The sequence below is a fragment of the Capra hircus genome, chromosome 8 (genome assembly GCF_001704415.2).
Source record: "Capra hircus breed San Clemente chromosome 8, ASM170441v1, whole genome shotgun sequence".
Taxonomy (NCBI): domain Eukaryota; kingdom Metazoa; phylum Chordata; class Mammalia; order Artiodactyla; family Bovidae; genus Capra; species Capra hircus.
In genome coordinates, this window is record NC_030815.1 from 81,759,589 (window position 1) to 81,767,405 (window position 7,817).

Below are 7,817 nucleotides of genomic sequence, written 5' to 3' on the forward strand. Positions count from 1 at the left end.
TCAGGGTCTTTCCCAATGAGTCAGTTCTTTGCATCAGGTCACCAAAACATTGGAGTTTCAGTTCAGCATCAATCCTTCCAGTGAATGTTCAGAGGTGATTTCCTTTAGGATTGACTGGTTGCATCTCCTTGCAGTCAAAGGGACTCTTTGGAGAAAGAGTTTTCTCCAGCACCACAGTTCGAAAGCATCAGTTCTTTGGCACTCAGCCTTCTTTATGATCCAACTCTCACATTCATACATGACTACTGGAAAAAACACAGCTTTGACTAGTTGGACCTTTGTTGGTAACGTAATGTCTCTGCTTTTTAATATGCTGCCTAGGTTTGTCATAGCTTTTCTTCCAAGGAGCAAGCATCTTTTAATTTCGTGGGTGCAGTCACTGTCCACAGTGATTTTGGAGCCCAAGAAAATAAAGTCTGTCACTGTTTCCATTGTTTCCCCATCTTTTGCCATGAGATGATGGGACTGGATGCTATGATATTCCTTATTTGAATGTTGATAGGCCAGCTTTTTCACCCTCCTCTTTCACCTTTGTCAGGAGGCTCTTTAGTTCCTCTTTGCTTTCTGCCATAAGGGTGGTGTCATCTGCATATCTGAGGTTATTGATATTAAAGAGCAGTACCTCCTATAAACAGGCAGAGGTTCTCCAGCTAGGTAATCTCCATCCCACCCTAGACTGACCTCAATAAGCACTTTTCTTTGGGACTCCTGTACTAGACATGCCATAGATATGTTTAGTGATATCCTAATAGTATGCTGTTATTTTTCAAGTGTGGAACCTACTTCCTAAAGCCATGTTTGGCCCAGAAACTATTTGAAAATCTTCACAAAACATTTTTAATATGTAAATTGTTCTCTGCTGCTGCTGCTGTTGCTAAGTCGCTTCAGTCGTGTCCAACTCTGTGCGACCCCATAGACGGCAGCCCACCAGGCTCCACCGTCCCTGGGATTCTCCAGGCAAGAACACTGGAGTGGGTTGCCATTTCCTTCTCCAATGCATGAAAGTGGAAAGTGAAAATTGAAAGTGAAGTTGCTCAGTCGTGTCTGACTCTTCGCGACCCCAGGGACTGCAGCCTACCAGGCTCCTCCGCCCATGGGATTTTCCAGGCAAGAGTACTGGAGTGGGGTGCCATTGCCTTCTCCAAAACTGTTCTCTAAGGCCTTGCTAATCCAACTGTAAGCAATGAACCTGCAGCATTAGCATCAGCTGGGAGCTTGTTTAAAGCTCTACTGAACCAGAATCTGCACTTAAGCAGCATACCCAGGTGATGCGGATATGAAGTAAAATTTGAGAAGTACTGCTCTAAACAAAGGTCATGACTATCCCTATCACACACACACACACACACCAGGGAAGAATAAAGAGGCACAAAGCCTTAGGCCAGGGTGTGAGCGTGTCTTACACATCCTTCCTTTTCCAGATAAATATGTAGATTCTGTAAGGTCCACTTGAAGGCATAAGGTGTTTGTTATTTTTTTCTTTTGTTCTCACACTTGTCTAAAAATCTGTCTCTGACAAAAGAACAGACAGCACAATGTAAAAGAGGCAAAGGACTTAGACATTTCTCCCAAGATCCACAAATGGCCAATAAGCATATGAGAAGATGTTCAACATCATCAGTCAATAGAGAAATGCTAATCAAAACTATTTCACACCCAGTAGAATGGTTATTAAGATTGCTTGGTGGCTCAGATGGTAAAGAATCTGCCTGCAATGCAGGAGACCTGGGTTCGATCCCTGGGTTGGGAAGGTCCCCTGGAGAAGGGAATAGCAACCCATTCCAATATTCTTACCTGGGAAATCCCATGGTCAGAGGAGCTAGCAGGCTACAGTCCATGGGGTCACAAAGAGTTGAAGGCGACTGAGTGAGTAACACACACACACACAGAATGGTTATTATAAAAATGAAACAAAACAGAAAACAACCATTGTTAGTGGTGATGTGGAGACATTGGAGCTCTCATACATTGTTGCTTAGAATATAAAATGATTTAGCCTTTACGGAAAACAGTTTGGCAGATCGTCAAAAAGCTAAATATAGAATGATTATATGATCTAGCAATTTCCCTACTAGCTTCCCGCTCCCCCTCCCCCAAATAGAAAACAGACTCAAAAAGATGCTTGTGCAACAATGTTCACTGCAACATTAGTCTCAATAGCCAAAAAATAGAAACAGCCCAAGGGTCCACCAACAGATAAATGGATGAACAAAATTAGGTATATGCCTACAATGGAATATAATCCAGCCATTAAAAAAAAGGATGAAGTTCTCATCCTTGCTGCAGAATAGATATATCTAGAGGACATTATGACGAGTGAAATTAGCCAAACACACAGAAGGACAAATATTGAAATATTGTATGATTATATGTACATGAAATATTTAGAATAGGTAGATTTATAGAGACAGAAAGTAGATTAGAGATGACCAGGGCCTGGGAAAAGGGAGTAATGAGAAGGTCTGTTTCAGATGTTGAAAAAGTTTTGGAGATTGTAATGATGGTTGTATAATGTGTGTGTTAGTCGTTCAGTCATGTCTGACTCTTAGTGACCCCACAGACTGTAGCTGGTGAGGCTTCTCTGTCCACGGAATTCTCCAGGCAAGAATACTGGAGTGGACTGCTATTCCCTTCTCCAGAGATTCTTCCTGACCTAGAGATCGAACCCTGGTCTCCTGTATTGGAGGTAGATTCTTTACTGTTTGAGCTACAGTTCAGTTCAGTTCAGTCACTCAGTCGTGACCCACTCTTTGCAACCCCATGAATCGCAGCATGCCAGGCCTCCCTGTCCATCACCATCTCCCGGAGTTCACTCAGACTCACGTCCATCGAGTCAGTGATGCCATCCAGCCACCTCATCCTCTGTCATCCCCTTCTCCTCCTGCCCCCAATCCCTCCCAGCATCAGGGTCCTTTCCAATGAGGCAACTCTTCACATGAAGTAGAAAAAGTACTGGAGTTTCAGCTTTAGCATCATTCCTTCCAAAGAAATCCCAGGGCTGATCTCCTACAGAATGGACTGGTTGGATCTCCTTGCAGTCCAAGGGACTGTCAAGAGTCTTCTCCAACACCACAGCTCAAAAGCAACAATTCTTTGGCGCTCAGCCTTCTTCACAGTCCAACTCTCACATCCATATGACCACTGGAAAAACCATAGCCTTGACTAGACGGACCTTAGTCTTCAAAGTAACATCTCTGCTTTTGAATATTATATCTAGGTTGGTCATAACTTTTCTTCCAAGGAGTAAGCGTCTTTCAATTTCATGGCTGCAGTCACCATCTGCAGTGATTTTGGAGCCCCCAAAATAAAGTCTGACACTGTTTCCACTGTTTCCCCATCTATTTGCCATGAAGTGATGGGACAGATGCCATGATCTTCATTTTCTGAACGTTGAGCTTTAAGCCAACTTTTTCACTCTCCTCTTTCACTTTCATCAAGAGGCTTTTTAGTTCCTCTTCACTTTCTGCCATAAGGGTGGTGTCATCTGCTTATCTGAGGTTATTGATATTTCTCCCGGCAATGTTGATTCCAGCTTGTGCTCCTTCCAGCCCAGCGTTTCTCATGATGTACTCTGCATAGAAGTTAAATAAGCAGGGTGACAATATACAGCCTTGACCTATTTGGAACCAGTCTGTTGTTCCATGTCCAGTTCGAACTGTTGCTTCCTGACCTGCATACAGATTTCTCAAGAGGCAGGTCAGGTGTTCTGGTATTCCCATCTCTTTCAGAATTTTCCACAGTGTATTGTGATCCACACAGTCAAAGGCTTTGGCATAGTCAATAAAGCAGAAATAGATGTTTTTCTGGAACTCTCTTGCTTTTTCCATGATCCAACGGAAATTGGCAATTAGATCTCTGGCTCCTCTGCCTTTTCTAAAACTAGCTTGAACATCTGGAAGTTCACCGTTCACATATTGCTGAAGTCTGGCTTGGAGAATTTTGACCATTATGTTATTAGCATGTGAGATGAGTGCAATTGTGTGGTAGTTTAAGCATTCTTTCGCATTGCCTTTCTTTGGGATTGGAATGAAAACTGACCTTTTCCAGTCCTGTGGCCACTGCTGAGTTTTCCAAATTTGCTGGCATATTGAGTGCAGCACTTTCACAGCATCATCTTTCAGGATTTGAAATAGCTCAACTGGAATTCGGAGAAGGCAATGGCAACCCACTCTAGTGTTCTTGCCTGGAGAATCCCAGGGACGGAAGAGCCTGGTGAGCTGCCGTCTATGGGGTCATGCAGAGTTGGACACGACTGAGGTGACTTAGCAGCAGCAGCAATTGGAATTTCATCACCTCCACTAGCTTTGTTCATAGTGATGCTTTCTAAGGCCCACTTGACTTCACATTCCAGAATGTCTGGCTCTAGATGAGTGATCACACCATCATGATTATCTGGGTTGTGAAGATCTTTTTTAGACAGTTCTTCTGTGTATTCTTGCCACCTCTTCTTAATATCTTCTGCTTCTGTTAGGTCCAGACCATTTCTGTCCTTTATCGAGCCCATCTTTGCATGAAATGTTCCCTTGGTATCTCTAATTTTCTTGAAGAGATCTCTAGTCTTTCCCATTCTGTTGTTTTCCTCTATTTCTTTGCATTGATCGCTGAAGACTTTCTTATCTCTTCTTGCAATTCTTTGGAACTCTGCATTCAGATGCTTATATACTTCCTTTTCTCCTTTGTTTTTCGCTTCTCTTCTTTTCACAGCTATTTGTAATGCCTCCCCAGACAGACATTTTGCTTTTTTGCATTTCTTTTCCATGGGGTTGGTCCTGATCCCTGTCTCCTGTACAATGTCATGAACCTCATTCCATAGTTCATCAGGCACTCTATCTATCAGATCTAGGCCCTTAAATCTATTTCTCACTTCCACTGCATAATCATAAGGGACTTTATTTAGGTCATACCTGAATGGTCTAGTTGTTTTCCCTTCTTTCTTCAATTAAGTCTGAATTTGGCAATAAGGAGTTCATGATCTGAGCCACAGTCAGCTCCTGGTCTTGTTTTTGTTGACTGTATAGAGCTTCTCCATCTTTGGCTGCAAAGAATATAATTAATCTGATTTTGGTGTTGACCATCTGGTGATGTCCATGTGTAGAGTCTTCTCTTGTGTTGTTGGAAGAGGGTGTTTGCTATGACCAGTGCATTTTCTTGGCAAAACTCTATTAGTCTTTGCCCTGCTTCATTCCATATTCCAAGGCCAACTTTGCCTGTTACTCCAGGTGTTTCTTGACTTCCTACTTTTGCATTCCAGTCCCCTATAATGAAAAGGATATCTTTTTTGGGTGTTAGTTCTAAAAGGCCTTGTAGGTCTTCACAGAACCTTTAAACTTCAGCTTCTTCAGCATTACTGGTTGGGGCATAGACTTGGATTACTGTGATATTGAATGGTTTGCCTTGGAAACGAACAGAGATCATTCTGTCGTTTTTGAGATTGCATCCAAGTACTGCATTTCAGATTGTTTTGTTGACCATGATGGCTACTCCATTTCTTCTGAGGGATTCCTGCCCGCAGTAGTAGATATAATGGTCATCTGAGTTAAATTCACCCATTCTAGTCCATTTTAGTTCGCTGATTCCTAGAATGTCGACATTCACTCTTGGAAAGTTTGACCACTTTCCAATTTGCCTTGATTCATGGACCTGACATTCCAGGTTCCTATGCAATAGGGAAGTCCAATAATACTGTGAATCAAATTAATGCTGATGATTTGTACACTAAAAATGACAAATTTTATGTTATACATTTTTTGCCACAATAAAATTTTTTTTGCCTCTAGGGCTCCCCACATAGTGTGGGTGAATTAAAAGCTGATGGTCTGAGTGAGTGGACACTAAATGGACCTGTGATTGCTGAGCTTGTAGGCTGGAGGGAATGTGCGGTATAGACCCAGCAAGATCTACAATCAGTGAAGGTCAGTGTGATGCCAGGTTGGAGGGGTTACCCCAGACTGTGACTAATATGACAAGAAGACCAAACCAGAGGTGAATGATATCCAGGCTACTTGTAAACAGGACTAGAGCTATGATCACAGAGGCCAGAGAGGTCAAAGTACACCTCAATTGGATATCCCAACCCTTCTCTGTCACCACAGGAGTGTCTAAGATACTCTACCCCTAAGATCTGAAGATATTGTCTTAAGAAAAGCAAGCGGGGAGGGGTAAGTGAGAAACTTTTCTATCTGAGAAGACAGAGCAACAACTAAAGACACTGCTATAATCTTTAAGCCAGGTAGAATTAACCATTAATTTAACTCCCTCTCTACTCCCCACCTCCACCATGAACCAAAGGGTAGGGTTCATGAGTAAGACAACATTGAATAAACATAAAGAGATTCTGAGAACATGGCAATGCTTCCCGCAGCTCCTGTTAAACCTCTTACACTGACTCTAGTGCCCCTCCTTTGGGTTCTACATGCTTTTATCCTAAGTGTCAGGCCCTGCATGGACTATTTTTGAAAAGCTAGAGTTGGGCTCCTGGAGCCACCTCACCTGTAGGCACAGACTGTGAAACTGAACACTTGCTTGGTTTCTTCCTCTTCCCTGTCCTTCTTCCTCCATCCCCTACCCAGTTTCTTCAGACAATCCTTAATAAATCACTTCCTTCTGGGGAAGACGCCTAAGACATGCATTTTCTCTGCATTCCGACATTATACTATAATTTAACATTTTCAGCCTTGCCGCATCTGTTACTCGACTGACCTCAAAAGTATTTGAGTTTGTGATCCCTGTTCTAGGTATTCTGCATTGTTTGTGGGAAAGCCTGAGCCAGCTCTGTGGTAGGAGTACCTCTCAGAGGGAAATTTTGAGCAAGATGAAAGGGAATCAAGATTGCCAGGAGAAATATCAACAACCTCAGATATACAGGCTTCCCTGATGGATGAGATGGTAAAGAACCCACCTACCAATGCAGGAGGTATAAGAGACATGGGTTCGATCCCTGAGTCAGTAAGATCCCCTGGAGAAGGAAATGGCAACACACTCCAGTCTTCTTGCCTGGAGAATTCCATGGACAGAGGAGCTGGTGGGCTATAGTCCATACGGTCGCAAAGAGTCGGACATGACTGAGCAACTTTCACTTTCACTTTGCAGATATGCAGATGATAACGCTATAATGGCAGAAAGCAAAAAGGAACTAAAAAGCTTCTTGATGAGGATGAAAGAGGAGAGTGAAAAAGCTGTCTAAAAACTCAACATTCAAAAAACTAAGGTCATGCCATTGGGTCCCATTACTTCATGGCAAATAGAAGTGGAGAAAGTGAAAACAGTGACAGATTTTACTTTCTTGAGCTCCAAAATCACTGTGGACACTGACTGCAGCCATGAAATGAAAAGACACTTGTTCCTTGGAAGGAAAGGTATGACAAACCTAGATAGCATATTAAAAAACAGAGACATCACTTTGCTGACAAAGATCCATATAGTCAAAGCTATGGTCTTTTCAGTAGTCATGTATGGATGTGAAAGTTGCATAAGGAAGGCTGAGCTTTGAAGAATTGATGCTTTTGAAATGTGGTGCTGGAGAAGACTCTTGAGAGTCCCCTGAATTGCAAGGAGAAGGAAATGGCAACCCACTCCAGTGTTCTTGCCTGGAGAATCCCAGGGACAGCAGAGCCTGGTGGGCTGCCATCTATGGGGTCGCACAGAGTTGGACATGACTGAAGCGACTTAGCAGCAGCAGCAGCAGCAAACCAGCCAATCCTAAAGTAAATCTACCATGAATATTCATTAGGACTGATGCTGAAGCCAAAGCTCCAATACTTTGATCATGTGATGTGAAAAGCAGATTCACTGGAAAAGACCCTGATGCTGGGAAAGAT